This window comes from Hoplias malabaricus, chromosome 1, assembly GCF_029633855.1.
Source record: "Hoplias malabaricus isolate fHopMal1 chromosome 1, fHopMal1.hap1, whole genome shotgun sequence".
Taxonomy (NCBI): domain Eukaryota; kingdom Metazoa; phylum Chordata; class Actinopteri; order Characiformes; family Erythrinidae; genus Hoplias; species Hoplias malabaricus.
The window spans coordinates 35,782,072-35,798,342 of NC_089800.1; the positions used below are offsets into that span (position 1 = coordinate 35,782,072).

Below are 16,271 nucleotides of genomic sequence, written 5' to 3' on the forward strand. Positions count from 1 at the left end.
TGTAGAATCTTCATTTGTGGATCGAGTCACTCATGTGTTTTCGATGATGTGCATTTGTTCATTTCCTCTTGCTGATTTTTGGATTTTGAGACTTTCCTTTCGCATTTCACCTGCTCCAAATACAAATGCAGCCTGATCCACAAATGTGGCCAGCAGGCGAACAAGACACCGATAGGTGGCACTGTTGTTTTAGGACGTGAGGGGCCAACTTAAATGGAGACGCATTTGCGCAGCATTTAATATGGAAGTTCAAACAAAAAGCCCTGAATTCAGCTTCAGATAGTTAGGAACAGATAGTGAATTCAGATAGTTAGGAGGGGGATCACTGCGGAATACTTTTGAAGTAGCCCTAAATTTAACAACATTAAAATTCAGCGGAACTTCCTTAATTTTGCAGCAGACTAGGGTTGTCAAATAAAATACGTTAAAATCATCCCATATTTAGACTAAAACCATGTTGCGTATTGGACTGATACGGAACGCGATGTGTTTCGCATTTTTGAGATTGGATTGTTAAAACAGGTGAATTGTTTAAGACAGATGCTCTCCCTCCGCTGGAGGGAGGGGCAGATACCCCATGGCTCTGAAACAGAATATGCGCTTCTCATTGGTCATCACTTTTATTTAGCCAATCAGCAGCCAGAATTAGCTATCTATCATTTACTGCGGCAGCCAATTGAGTCATAGTCACGCCTACAGGGGTTTGTTTAGCTGCGGCCCTGAGAGAAACAGGTCAGTCCTGAGACACTGGGGAAACAACAGTGCCACCTAGCGGTGGCTTATTCGTCTGCTGGCCACATTTGTGGATCAGGCTGCATTTGTATTTGGAGCGGGTGAAATGTGAGAGGAAAGTCTCAAAATCCAAAAACCCGCGAGAGGAAATGAACAAATGCACATCACCGAAAACACGTGAGTGACTTGATCCACAAACGCTACATTTTACAAATAAATTTTTAATTTGAGGCTTCAACTTTACAAACATTTGCAATGTAAATTTAAACGTATTTATTTTCGCATAAATTTATGATAAATCTATGAAAACCAAAAACACGTATTTATGAATGTAACTGTAATTGTAAAAACTGCAGACTGTGAGACAGATTAGGATGTGTTCATTTGTGAATAGTGAAACATATTTGTGACTTGTGTTTAATTTGTGGATTAACATTTACGCATTTGTAAAGAATTTTAAGACTAATCTCTCTCCATAGGATAAAACCAAGCTCCAGATTTGAAAGAAACCCAGGGGTGTTTCTGTTTATCCATCTACTATGAGAAAACATCTGGAAAAAAATTACCTGAAAGAAATGAAAGCAAGTCTCCTGAAATAAAGAGAAGCTGAAATAAAAGTAATCCTAAATATATAATATCCTAATATATATATATATATATATATATATATGTTTTGTTATGTTACAAGTCATATGCAAATCAAGTCCCCACACAAAAACTTAGCAACAGACTGAGAATCCTTTCACTTGGTTGGACAAGCCTCAGGTCATCATGGATATTTAATCCATGATGACCTGAGGCTTGTCCAACCAAGTGAAAGGATTCTCAGTCTGTTGCTAAGTTTTTGTGTTGAGAGGTCATAAGCAGGTGGGGACTTGATTTGCATATGACTTGTATATGGCATGTCATGAGAGGATACAGGATGACTTATTTTTTATGATTTATTATTGTTTCTTAATATAGAGTAATATGATTGTAGTTGGAAATGGAAAATGTGACTTATAATTTGGAATAATATGAAAGTATATTACTGTGACTTTCACATTTATTTATAAGGTGTTAATCTGTATTTGATGTTTCAATTTGCATCTGTTCTTTTTGCAAAAGATACTGGTTGGTGTTTGCTTTCTTTTCTCCTAGAATGATATTGGGGAAGAACATTGTAAGGGTGGTTGGTTGTTCAGGGACCCTGATGTGCTGAAGGAGTTCATACACTTGCATATGGACAATAAAGAATGAACAAGGACACTGTGATAAAATGCCCAGATCCTCTCTAGATTGTTTGATGGATATTTCAGGGAAGATAGCTGACAGGTCTCACACGCCGTCTTATTAATTTTAATTTTTTTTGAGAATCTGTGTAGTCGCAAATATGTAGTGTCTGAATCTCCATATGATTTTTGTCTTTGTCTTCATGGGTTTGGAATGTTAAGCTAGAAGGCCATTTCCTGAATTGAAAAGTCAGAAGGTGATAGGCCCAGGTCTCTCACTCTTTATCTCGTTTAGTTTCAAAGAGATGAGATGATTTCCAGATGTTTCTATATGTTGTATGAAAAAAAACCCTATTTAAGTGGAGAGTTTAGGATGGACAGGCAGAGGAGTTTCATATTGGCCTCAAATCCTCTCGCATCCATAATGCTTGATTTGATGCATCAGTGTGCAAGTTATCATTCTGAACCAATCTACTTGGAGTGGGTAGGTTCTTGTTCTTAATCATCTGCCATGTAACTGTCCAGGAGCTTTTAGTTATTTTGGTGTATTTTTGATAAACGATTTGTCATTCTGAATCATCTGGCATGCAACAGTTAAGTAGACTTGAGTGAATTGGATATACATGGAATGTGAAGGGATCCTGAATCGTCATAATTTTATTTACTTTCCAGTAGCTGTTTTTTACTTGGTTTATCTATAGCATACAAACCCAGTAGTTTTGAGTTACTTGGCTCTAAGTGGAGTGTGCAAATTCCCATATGGAATGATGCCTTTTGTAACTGCCCAGTATCTCTGAGTTACTGATCCAACTTAGAGTGTGCTCTTCTCATTCTGAATTAACTTCAGTGTAACTACCTAGCAGTAACGTGTTACTTGGTTCTACTTGAAAATTCATTCTGAATTTTCTGTAGTGTAACTGCCCACTAGTCCCGTCTCCTATATCTGGTCCTGTCGTGTCCCCAGTTCCCGTGTCTGTTCCTGTCTTGTCCTGAGTCCTGTCTCTTGATGGTTCTTTGTCTTGTCTTAGTCTGTCTTGTTTTCTATGCTCTCTCCTGCGCCAGCTCCTGGGGTCTAGGTGTACGCGCCCCGGGAGTTGCGCGTTCAGGAGGGTGCATGTGTCACACACTCGTCCTGTCATGCCTGTTTTCCCCACCATGTGCTCTATAAGCACATGGCTCTGTCTGTTATTGTCCATGTCTCTGCCCTTGTCCCGCATTTGTTCCTCCTCCTCCTCGTCTGTCTCATTTGTTACCCTGCCCTCTCATTATCCGTTTCAGGTGTTTCTTGTCTGGTAGATGTATTTAAGTTCCCTTGTGTCATTTCCTGGTATCGGTCATTTGTTTCACTCCCTAAGTCATGTTGGTCTTTTTTCCTGTGTTGCCGTGTCATGTTACCCAGTCTGGTTTGTCTGTCTCAGTCATCTCCTGTGTCATGTTATTATGTCTGTCTGTTGTGTTTTCTCTATCCCTCTGTGTTAAGTTTCATATTTAGCTCTGTCTTTAGGTTTATCTTCAGCTTAGTATCCCTGTCAAGGTCTTTAGTCTGTCTATCTTTCATGTTTGCTTTAGTTCTCCATTTTAGGTTTAGTCCGTCTAGTTCTTTGTATTTAAGTTTAGTCCGCTTACCTCCCTGTGCCTGTCTCTGTTCGCTCCCTGCGTTATCTTTCTCTTTGTTTTGTTAAATTAAAGTATCTGTGTTTTTAGCAAGTGTGTCCACCTCCGTCAGTCCGCCTTGTGAATCGTGACAAAAGGGGGGTGCTCGTAGATTAAACTTGACCACAGTCCTGGAAAAGAAACTTGTACAAGAAGCTCTCTTGGACACTGCATCAGACATCACTCTGATGTCATCCACACTCTTTGATGAAGTGTGGGCTGCAGCAGACCACGCCCCACGGAGATTACAGTTAAAAATCTGTTCCCTCCAAATTGTGCCTTATTCATACACTGGTATCAACATCAGGTCGGTGGCAAGAGTGCTCATAACAATATGACCCATAAGTCTGGTTCACCCTGTATATGTGTCTCCTATTGAAAACATTCCCTTCCTTATTGGCAAGGACCTTCAAGTGACTTCAAGTGACTTCAAACCACTTGAAGTGACTTCAAACCCCTGCCCATTTCACACTCACATCACTTTGAAGCTCAGTCCTGTCACCTAAACACCAGGTCCACAGAGACTACTAACACCTTTCACACTCCAACAATGACAAAGGATGCCATGAGCCAGAGAATCTTAGTTCATGTTGAACAAATGACTGTCCACACAATAACAGTCCCTTTTGCTAACACCCATACTATACCATACTATTTCCACTACAAGCTGCTAGTGTGTTGTAAAAGGCTTCTAGTACAAATCAAGGTAAAAGGGTACCATAGTGAATAGTGCATGAAAATTTATAAAAATGTATTATAAAAAATACTGTGCACGAATTTGTGATTTGTAAACAGATCTCAAAAGTTTCACTGTTATAACTAGTCATTAAACCTAAGGCATCTACTCAAAATACCTAATATCTCTCTTTTTGAGCCAGTTGTAATAGTATTAGTTTAATGTTTAGTTTAGTTATAGACAGTTGTATGTGTGTTATATGATTTTATCAGCAGAAAATGGTTTATTCTGTTGCCATAATACTTGAAAATAAAATTGCACAGCTTGGACCCAACCTGAATTAATTTTTAGTTAAATTGATAATTCCCTGGATTTGTACAATAAATTTCTCAAGCATATTCAGCATGAAAAATCAACCTGAACCCTGCTCCTAAACTCTACACATTAAATATAAGTATAACGGTTAGAAGCAGTAGTATTTTCTGGTGCTATCCTCTTGTATTTACAGCACAATAAGGCTTCTCTGGTTACACAACAGTTTGCATGGATTTAGTTAAACAATTCTATCACTGAATTGGTGATTGTGTAGTGATTGTAAATTGCCTTCATATAATAAAGAATAATAAAGTGTTACACATTTATTATTTCTGATTTTTACATTGTATTTGTACCACTTTTGGATATTGTTGATTTGTCTGCATTATCTTTTGGAACAGGGGAAATAATTTGCCAGTGTACTGGGAGATGAACATGTGCCATGGTATGCACTCTGGGAGGCAGAGATAAATGCAGGGAGGATACTTTTATTACAATGAAAAAGACACAAAGGAAGCAAACAAAGAATACAACTATAACTACACTATACACAGACATGAACAGAAAGACCCAGAAAACTAATCACAGAAAGATAAAGCTAAACTTAAACACAGAGCTAAAGCTAAACCTAGACTGAGATACTTAGATACCTAGACAGGGATATTCAGATACTTAATAGATACTTAACAAAGACCTAAATAAAAAAATACTTAAGTAGAGATATTTGGGAACAGAAATAGAGACACAGAGATACAAAGAACAGAGATACCTAAACACAGAGATACTTAGACACAGATACTTGGAAAGACACAGAGATACTGAGACACATAGGGATACTTGGAATGCAAATGGTTAACAAACACTGAGACTAATGATATTAGTCTTAACATAGAGGGCAATACAAAACACTTGGGAACACTGAGCTGCATTGTGCTGTATGTGCACACTCCCATGCCTGTGCTACAAGTTGTATTCCCTGTGCTTTTCCACCTGTAGCTGCTTCTCCTGGTGGCTGGTTGGTGATGCAGGGTGGCAAACGTGGCAAGTTCTCGGGTGTTTCGCCCGGGAGTTGTCACCCACTTTTTTTATTTTTTATTTATTTATTTTTTTAGCCTCCTCTATATTGTGCTAGCTGTGGTTGGTCTATCTGACTATCACTGCTTGAGCATGACATTCGGGTACATGCCAGCCCAACTCCACACTTTTTGCTTTCATTCTCGGCTTGACAGTTCCACGTATAACTTATGTCAGTCACTTGGCATAACCTGGTGCCCACGCTACATTCATCACTCCTCCAGATCTCGACTTATAGCGTATCGTTCTTTGGACTCTGCTATTCTGCTATTCCTGTCGTATGGTCTAGTGGGTGGAGTCAACGCTTTGCATCTTCGTACAGCTCTCAAGGAATTAACATTGATGTTCTCCGGCCTCTCCCTCGAGCCACCCCACTGCCATTGATGAACTGCTCCAACATGTCACACAGACTCAAACGTGGACTACTTAACTCTCGCTCTATCTTAAATAAAGCTCCTTTACTTAATGATCTTATAGTTGTGAACAATATCAGTGTATTTTTCCTCACAAAGACATGGCAAAAACCTGGTGATCATCTCCACCTTAATTTGTTGGCACCTAGTGGTTTTTGATATTTATCTAAGCCCAGGCCACAGGGGAAGGGTGGATGGTCTCTTAATGTATGTCTCTGTGAGTTTCATGAGGTAAAATCATTTGAATACGTGGCTCTGAAACTGGTTAGCTCAACCCCTGTGTTGTTTCTGTTAATCTATCGCCCACCAAAGACTTCCTCTGACTTCTTCACAGAACTCTGTGAGATACTCACCTTGGCCAGTTCTTTATGTCCAGCGCTGATCATGCTTAGGGATTTTAACATCCATGTTGATACTATCTGTTAATTGAAAACTGAATTTGAGTCTCTTTTAGACTGTTTTAGCCTGATACAACATGTTGATTTTCCCACACACTCACATGGCCACACATTCTATTTAATTTGTTATTCTGGGTCTATCTGTTACCTCTGTTTCTGACTCTATTGTTGGTGTTTCTGACCACAAGTTTGTTGAAGCATCTGTTAACATCTTGGTTTCACGCCAGTGTAGTAAATCTCCTTCCTTCCGTAATATCAAAGCTATCAAACCTCAATGGTTTTCTGCACTTTCATATATTTCTCAACTGTCCTGTCCTAATGACATTCTGACTCTCTTTAATGACACTGTTTCTGGGATACTAGACCAATTGGCTCCTTTAAAGACCAGACAGGTCCCTGCTGGTTACTCCTCCCCTTGGTTCACTCCTGAACTCTGTGCTTTAAAAAACACTGATAGGTGTCTGGTGCGTCACTTCAAGAATACTGGCCTTACTGTGCACTTAATAGCATATACTGACCACATGATTTCTTATAATACTGCTTTAAAATCTGCCCATTCTGCATACATTTCATCTCTTATTAATAAGTCTGTTAGGAAGCCCAAAACACTTTTCGCTACTGTTAGTAAACTCATTAAGCCTCAGACAATCAAGAACTTTAACACTGCTGAGCAATGTGAAGTTTTTCATATATTTTTTAATCACGAGATTACTAAAGTCTACCATCAGCTCCTCCCATCTTCCTCACCTGAGCATAGTATTCATTTGAACCCAGCTCATAACTAGTTTTTCTCCAATTGAGCTTTAATCCACATGCTTGTACCTATCACCTCGATACTGCTCCATCACCACTTCTTAAAAAATATTCTGCCATTTTATCCAGCCTTATTTCCCATCTCATTAATATGTCTTTTGCCTCAGGTAATGTCCCCATAGGCCTTAAAACATATATATATATATATCAGAGGCGATTGCTCTAAGACTGCAAGGGAAGCTCAGCTTCCGCTAAAATGTCAAAAAATAAGTGATCAAATATATACTGTTGTGTGTACATGTCATTGAATAAATATGCACTACAACGCGCTCAACTTTTGTTCAGAATCAGCTTCTTATCACTGGTAAAGACGCGGATTTCCTCTCAATCATTCCCACAGATTCACAGTGTTTTAAACAGTGTAGATGCTGAGCGTCCACAGAGTTCAATAGCGAAGCAGCGAAGTGCAGCGAAACGAGACGAGTCATTGGATAAATGCTGGGCTTTGTCCCGCCCATCGGACGCTCAGCGTCTCTGGGGATCTATGGCGCAGCGGGCTGGCCCGGACGCTCAGCTTCTGCATGATGATTGGATGATCTGTCTGAGGCTGAATCCCATTTTGATTGACAGTGAAATGAGCGAATCAGCGATCTAGTCAAGTCACTGGAAAAGACGCCTTGTTGGTACGACAGGGTCACAGATCATTTTCTTAAAAAGGAACGGAGGGTAGAATTTACGTATAAATAAACCGACACATTTTATGATGTAGGCCGAAATTGAGCTTCCCCTCCTTGAAAGACCAGCATCTGCCACTCTGCCATATATATATATATATATATATATATATATATATATATATATATATATATATATATATATATATATATATGTATGTACTTGAACCCATCCTACTCTGAACAACACCAGAGCAAAACAAGCAAAAAAACAACAACAAAAAAAAAAAATACTTAAGACAAGTGAAATCATTTATACATGTTTTTAAATAATCATTTAATATTCTTAGTCATGTTCTCAGAGTAAGAATGATGAGATGTATTACTGGATTTTTTTTTTCACCCATTAAAATATTAATTGCATTTTTGTGCATGTTCAAGGACATGAAAAAATATAGTTTTATGCAATACCACCTTCATAACTGAAACCTAATATACAGATACATTGTCATGTGCAATGCCCAACCCGGTCACCAGAGGTCCTCATCGCCAGAAGAGTATCTGTTGCCCTACTCACCTGTTTTCAATACCTCATTAACCCCTCTACTTATACTTCCCTCACACAGAGATTCACTGCAAAACATTGCCAGTATTTTCTGCAAGCCAAGAATACTTAGTTATTTGCCCTCTTGTTTTTTGATCTATGCCTGCCTTTTGAACTCTCCATTTTGGACGTTGCCTTGGAACTGTTTGCCTGGTTTCTGTGATTCATAATTCTGGTTTTTGAACTCTGCTTTTTGGATTTTGTGTTATTAAAGCATGCATATGGATCCTACAAAATTGTCTGCCTCAGCTTCATTGCATACATTTTCTAAGTGTTATGTAGCTTACATGCTAAGATAATGTGCTACATAATATGACAAATCTAGGCCCATATTTTATTGTCATAGCAGTATGAGCTAATAGGAATAATTGTGCCCAAGATGGATGACTGCAAGAGACTGCAGATATTTGCTCTAATAAGCATGTGTTTGTATCTCCAGCATCATTTTCTCCAGTCATTTCTGAGTCCCTCTGATTCAAAGAGCTCAAATTTTTAAATAGGTTCTAATGGGCCGCTTGTGTGTCAAATGACTCATTGTGCAGGATTCCCCTTTAGGCTTGCTAGGATCTTTGATTAATTATTAAATCATTTAATGACTGACAGGCCAATGGCATTCACTCCACAGTAGATGTCAAATGTTTCATCATAGTATGTCAGTTTGGTGTCTGGCTGATTAAAAGGCATTGTTAGACACTGACTGACATAAATGTAAATTATATTTCAAAGATCTCATACACATTTTAATGAATACTTAGAAACTGGCTTGTTATTACAAGGTAACTACAACATTTATGCATATACCAATGTATTTTAGATATAATTGGAATTATCCAGTAAACACATTATGCATTATCATCTTTAAACATGTAACCTTTAATACCCTAACTTAGTCTAGATTTTATTTATTTAAAATTCAAGTGAAATATTAGACAATTGAAATATTTTTGGGCAACATGATGAGAAATTTCAAAGCAGGTTAAATAAATTACACTGAAAGGTCAAATTTTATATTTAGATAATCATATCATATGTAATGTAATATGTAATGACCAGGAATGCAATATATATATATATATAATTTCAGTGGCTGAGCAGCTGTATCCAATCTGTTCGTCACCAATCGAAATGCAAAGCATAAGATGCAGTGGTGTAAAGCATGTCATCACTGGATAGTTTCATGCATAAATTATTATTTTATGGAGGTGGAAATTACTTTTCAATGATCTTTTTCTACCCACAAACAAGATTTTTTTAAAATATATATTATTCTGCCAAATATACACAACTGTCCACATTAAAGGTTCAAAATGCACTACAGGCACCACACACAGGTACACTACTGGTTTAGAGTACTTGGTAACAGGTCTGAGTCATGGGGGAAGCAGTCCAAGTAAAGAAACCCAGACCTCTCTCTCCCTAGCCACTTCTTCCAGCTCTTCTGGGGGGATACAGAAGCGTTCCCAGGCCAGTCAGGACATATAATCTCCCCAGCATGTTCTTGGTCTTCCCCGTGGCCTCCTCTCTGTTGGACCCGAAACACCTCACCAAGACGGGGTGGAGATATGGAGGTGAGGTGTATTTTATAAATATATTATTAAGTGCAGCATTAAGAAATGTTCACTGTCCTGTGTGGACAGGAAACTATAAATCTATCTTTACATGTGTAAATGTAAACCAAACTTCATATTCATCATATTTGGAAGGGTAAATGAAACACACACACACACATAGAAATACCTGAGAGAGAGGAGGAGAGAGAACAGAGCGCAGAATTGAACACCTCTCTCACAGGATCTTTAAGAACCCCTAAGACACTGTTTCTGTAAATAAAAATAAAAATGTATTTACAACTTTAAAGTGTTTGCAGATTCTTTTCCATCATCTGTTTTCACAATACTGAAATAAACAACAGAGGCATTCAGACCAAATTTCCAAACCACCTCAACTGGCTCCTCTAGACGTGGAGGAGCAGTGGCTCCACTCAGAGTCTCTCCCGGATGTCCAAACTCCTAACCCTATCTCTAAGGGAAAGCCTAGACACCCTGCGGGGAAAATGCATTTCAGCCGTTTGTACCTGCAAGCTCATTCAATCAGTCATTACCCAAAGTTCGTGACCATAGGTGATGTTTGGGATATAGATTGAAAGTTAACTCGAGAGCTTTGCTTTTTGGCGCACCTCTTTCTTAACCACACCGGACTAGTACACACTCAGCATCACTGATCTGCCTATCAACCTCCCTCTCCATCTTTCCCTCACCCATGAACAAGACTCCAATATACTTGATCCAGATCTCACTTCCAACCAGGGAAAGAACACTCCACTCTTTTCCAATTGAGTACCATAGACCCAGATTTGGAGGTGTTGATTCTCATCCCTGCCACTTAACACTTGGCTGCAAACTGGTCCAGCAAGAGCTGGAGGTCCCGGCCTGATCACATCAACATGACCACATCATTTGCAAAAAGCAGACATGGGATCCTGAGACCACCGAACCAGACACCTTCCACCACTTGGCTATGCCGAGAAATTCTGTCCATAAAAGTTATTTACAGAACCAGTGACAATGGGCAGTCCTTGACAGAAACCAGTCAGGCTTACTGCCAGCCATATGAACCAGACTCCTGCTCTGTTTATACACTGGATAGCTCATAACAAAAAGCCCAGTAGCCCATAATCCCAGATTACGCCCCCCCACCCCAAACACACACAAAAAAATATACCCAGAGGGACACTGCTGAACGGTCTCCATCTCTCCATGTTTTCCTCTGCAGTCTTATAAATAAAGACTCAGTCCTCTGACATTTGAAAATTCCCAAAAGAGCTGTCACAACCTTCTGCCATTTTTGCCTGAAATAAAAACAAACCCACACAGCCAAATCCACCCGCATCTCAGCAAATCAGGCGGGGGTGTCCCCATTTACGCATCCTCACTGGTATCAGTGCAACTCCACGCACTTGTTCCGCTGTGAATATAAACAAGAGCCTTTCCATGAGACTGTTCAAAATTAGTATTTTGAAAAAGTATTTCCAACTGTCTCCATCATATAAAATGCAATATTTAATTTCAAGTTGGATTAAATACTGTGTAGTGTAAGTATACATTATGTAGTGGGATGAATGTGCATTAATTTCTAATAATAAATTTGACATTTTGGGACTTAATCTGCAGAAATGTAGTCATTATCAGTGACCTCCCTTCACTCTTTTCACAGGATCAGGAATCCAGATAACATTTTGGTGCCTAAATGTCTTGCCCTTGCTCGCTCTGCAGGTCTTCAACATTTCAGCCCAGCCTTGTGTTAAACAACACAGGTGTTTCTCGAAGGTTCCACCGAACCTTCGTTGTTCACTTGTGTAGTTGGAACTTCAACTTGAGACCTGTGGTTAGTTCCTGGTGAAAATGTCATCAATGACAGAAGACATAGTAGAATTGGGGTAGTTTATATTTATATATGTATATATATATATTATGTATGCAAATAATACATTCAATAATATCAGGTTTACCTGTGAATTAACACAAAAATTACTGTAGTTTTAAACTTTTAAATAACAAAAAATCATTTGTTAAAAGAATGACTTGTAGCCTATATATAAAATTCAAGGTTATTATTAAGAAGGTATATATTAATTTAATTTACATAACAATTATAAAAATTTTTGAAACACATATATTAAAAAACCTTGGCGTCCCCTCCAGGGTGTATTCCCGCCTTGCGCCCAATGATTCCAGGTAGGCTCTGGACCCCCCGCGACCCTAAATTGGATAAACGGTTACAGATAATGGATGGATGGATATTAAAATATACAGTCATCATTTAACCCCTGGTTTTAACCCTCTCAAGTCGACGCTCCTGCCGGCAGGGATAAATCAGAACTTGAAAAACAATTACGCAACTCAGTGAGGTTTTATTCTAGAAACATAATAAACACACCACCAGAAACCTTAAAGGGTGTACATTCCAAATACATTATATGGAGGTTTAAATAAAATGTTTACCTGGTTGTTAGAGAAAGATAAGTAACAAGAGGCACATCTCTGACCCTTGATGGCCCTCCCATCCGTATTCATATGACAATAGCATGATAATCCGGCCGCTCTTATTCGAGGATTACGACATGTGAAAAAACGCTCATTTTAGTCATATAAACAAAAGCACATGGCTGTGTTTTCACACTGATAACTAAGCTCCAAGACGGTGCAGTCAGGCATTACGTCTGCCTGAGGAGGAACAACTTCATTTTGTGATGAATAAGTGAAATATATTTGACTCCTTTTTCTGAAGCATATTTGGCAATGGTTAGGCTCAGTGCTACACCGGTTCAGTATATTTTCCAGTGACAGATTTCATGAAGCTGACGGTAAATGTTTTGTAAATGCTCAGAGGCACAGGGTACAGCTGAAAAAATGGCTTGTATTAAAGTTTGGATACTCTCCCCTGCTTTCATACAGTCATCTGAAGCTCAAATGGCTTTGTTGTTCAAAAGCAGTTTTTGTTGTTGCTAAATAAATAAATGATCAACATTTACATCCATACTTTCTGTGGTTCTCACTGATGGGATAGAGTGGGGGTTAATGGGCCATTATTTTTGACAGTGGGGTGGGGATTTCTCACCTGTGTTTCCCACCTATCTCATGAATAGTCAACATGAGCCACTGGTATTGAGAAAAACAATGTCAGGTCAGATTCAGAGCAAAACAGAAGAAAAACTCTCTGATTAAACTATCAGAAATCTGTAAACACTAGCGTGTAGCCAGCACCCATGTCTACAAAGTTCAGAGCTCAAAAAACTACATAAATGTTTCCAATGTGTTTTTCACTATATATCAGCACCTTTGAAATTACGTTTTTAGGAAGTCCAAGTTTAGACTTAATTTAAACAAAACAGATGAATGACATATGACATGCTGAATATTAGCATGTGTAGCTTTTTGAGAACAAACATTAGGTAGGTGAAATTTGTTAAAATGTCAAGGCATGTCAGATAATCTCAGACAAGGCTGAAAGGCCTCAGATTCCGGGGGGGGGGGGGGGGGGGGTGTAAATGTGCGGAAGCTGTACTAATATGTGATGTTGAAAGTAAAGATAGATTCAACAAGTGATCTATAAACAACTGTTAAAATGCTCACTTTTAAAGTCCTGAGATTCCTCAGTGTTAGGGTCGTGGGGTGCAGACTGACGGATGCGGACGCCCTAATAACTCAGGCTTTATTTAACAGGAAATTAACAAAACAAACATTAACGAACTAGAGGGCAAACACTAACTGGGGAAAGAACAAGACTGTGAACGAGAATCGGGAACAAACAGTATGAAGAGCCATACAATACAAAGAACAACTAAACGAAACATTACCAAGAACAAATGAACGACACCAGGAAGTGAGGGAAGGGGGCTTAAATACAACAACAAACGAGAAACACCTGAAACGGATAACGAGGGTGACGAACAAGGAGGTGGAACAAAGGCGGAGACAAGAAACAACAACAAACATAGCCATGTGCTCGCTCTCAGCACATGGCCGGACAAAACAGACATGACGAGGGCGTGACACTCAGCAAGTTAAGTCTCTGCTGTGCCTTTTTATGGATACAGTTACTGTGATTTGTGAGGGACAGGAAGTTGTCCTGTTCCCAGATATTTGACTCCACCTGCTCCACAAGCTGACCCTGTATGAGGATAAGCTGGCACAGGGATGTGTTTGCTTCCCTGATTCCCCCATTCCTAGGGAACATCTCTTTGATATATTCAGTTCCAGGTGAAAATCATTGAATATATGGATCAAGGTGCTGGCTGTCTGCTGATACCGGAACTGGTCCTCCAATGTTTTTACTGAGGCCACCAGAGCCATTCATTCATTCATTCATTATCTGTAACCACTTATCCAGTTCAGGGTCGCGGTGGGTCCAAAGCCTACCTGGAGTCATTGGGTGCAAGGCGGGAATATATGGAGAGAGATTAGTCTCAATATACTTTACAAATGCGTAAATGTTAATCCACAAATTAAACACAAGTCACAAATATGTTTCACTGTTCACAAATGAACACATCCCAATCTGTGTCTCACTGTCTGCAGTTTGTACAAATACAGTTACATTGATAAAAAAATGTTTTTCATCAATATATCATAGTTTTAGGTAAAAATAAATACATTTGTTTACATTTACATTGCAAATATTTGTAAAGGGGCGGCTTGGTGGCGCAGCAGGTAGTATCGCAGTCACACAGCTTCAGGGACCTGGAGGTTGTGGGTTTGTTTCCCGCTCTGGATGACTGTCTGTGAGGGGTTGGTGTGTTCTCCCCGTGGGTGTCCTCCGGGTGGTCCGGTTTCCTCCCACAGTCCAAAAACACACTTTGGATTGGCGACTCAAAAGTGTCCGTAGGTGTGAGTGTGTGAGTGAACGTGTGTGTGTGTTTCTGTGTTGCCCTGTGAAGGACTGGCGCCCCCTCCAGGGTGAATTCCTGCCTTGCGCCCAAAGATTCTACGTAGGCTCTGGACCCACCGCGACCCTGAATTAGATAAGCGGTTACAGATAATGAATGGATGAATGAATGAATGAATAGTTGTAAAGTCGAAGTCTTGAATTTAAAATGTATTTGTAAATTGTAGAATCTGCATTTGTGAAACGAGTCACTCACGAGTTTTCCGTGACATGCATTTGTTAATTTCCTCTTTTTGGATTTTGAATTTTAAGACTTTCCTCTCGCATTTCACCCGATCCAAATACAAATGCAGCCTGATCCACAAATGTGGCCAACAGGCGAACAAGCCACTGCTAGGTGGCACTGTTGTCAGGGCCACAGCAAAACAACACCCTGTAGGCGGGACTACGACTCCATTGGCTGCCGCAGTAAATGATAGACAGTTAACTCTGGCTGCAGTTTGGCTAAATTTACATTTACATTTACACTTATGCATTTGGCAGATGCTTTTATCCAAAGCGACTTACAAAAGAGGATCTAACATTCAAACTACAGTACAATTTATACAAATTACCTTACATTGAGTGCAATATGCCAGGAAGTAATAAGTGCATTAAAGAAAGACTTTCAGTGCAAGAGATGCTCTCGGAAGAGCTGGGTCTTCAGGGATTTCTTGAATGCGGAGAGGATTTCTGTTGCTCTGATAGTGCTTGGAAGCTCGTTCCACAAGCGTGGTACCAGAGATGAGAATAGCTTCGACTGACTTGTACGGGGGGTTGGCCATGTTAGTTGGCGCTCCTTTGAGGAACGGGCGCTAACATATGGTTTTAAGAGTCTATTGAGGTAGATGGAAGCAGAGCCAGTGAATACTCTGAAGGCCATCATTAGTGATTTAAATTTGATGCGAGCAGCTAAGTGTAGCCAATGCAGCTCAACTAATAGGGGCGTGACATGTGCTCTTTTAGGCTGGTTGAAAACCAGGCTTGCTGCAGCATTCTGGATCATCTGTAGCGATCTCACAGCACAGGCCGGAAGACCTTTCAGGAGGGAATAGTCAAGACGAGAGATTACTAACGTCTGAACAAGGAGCTGTGTTGCACGTTGAGTTAGCTATGGCCTAATCTTCCTTATGTTGAATAGGGAGAAGTGGCACGATCGAGCTACAGCAGTAACGTGATCTGCGAAGCTCAGGTGGTCATCAACCATGGCTAAATAAAAGTGATGACCAATGAGAAGCACATATTCTGTTTAGGAGCCGTGGGGTACCCGTCCTCCGGCTGGGGGTGTCTGTCTGCAACAAATCACCCATTTTAACAGTGCAATCGCAAAAACACATCACGTCAC

General features: G+C 39.7%; 1 protein-coding gene across 9 annotated transcripts in view; it reads right to left on the minus strand.

The window, feature by feature from the left end:
- The window catches only part of zgc:172282 (leucine-rich repeat and fibronectin type III domain-containing protein 1-like protein), a 315,052-nt gene that overhangs the window by 145,930 nt on the left and 152,851 nt on the right, over window positions 1–16,271 (minus strand). Inside the window, exon 1 of one of the 9 annotated variants that reach the window (XM_066662429.1) lies at window positions 10,241–10,276. The exons of the other annotated variants lie outside the window; for them this stretch is intronic. The gene's annotated coding sequence lies outside the window, so the exon portion shown is untranslated. Of the gene's footprint in view, window positions 1–10,240; window positions 10,277–16,271 lie in introns of those variants that run through there. 9 annotated transcript variants of the gene reach the window in all.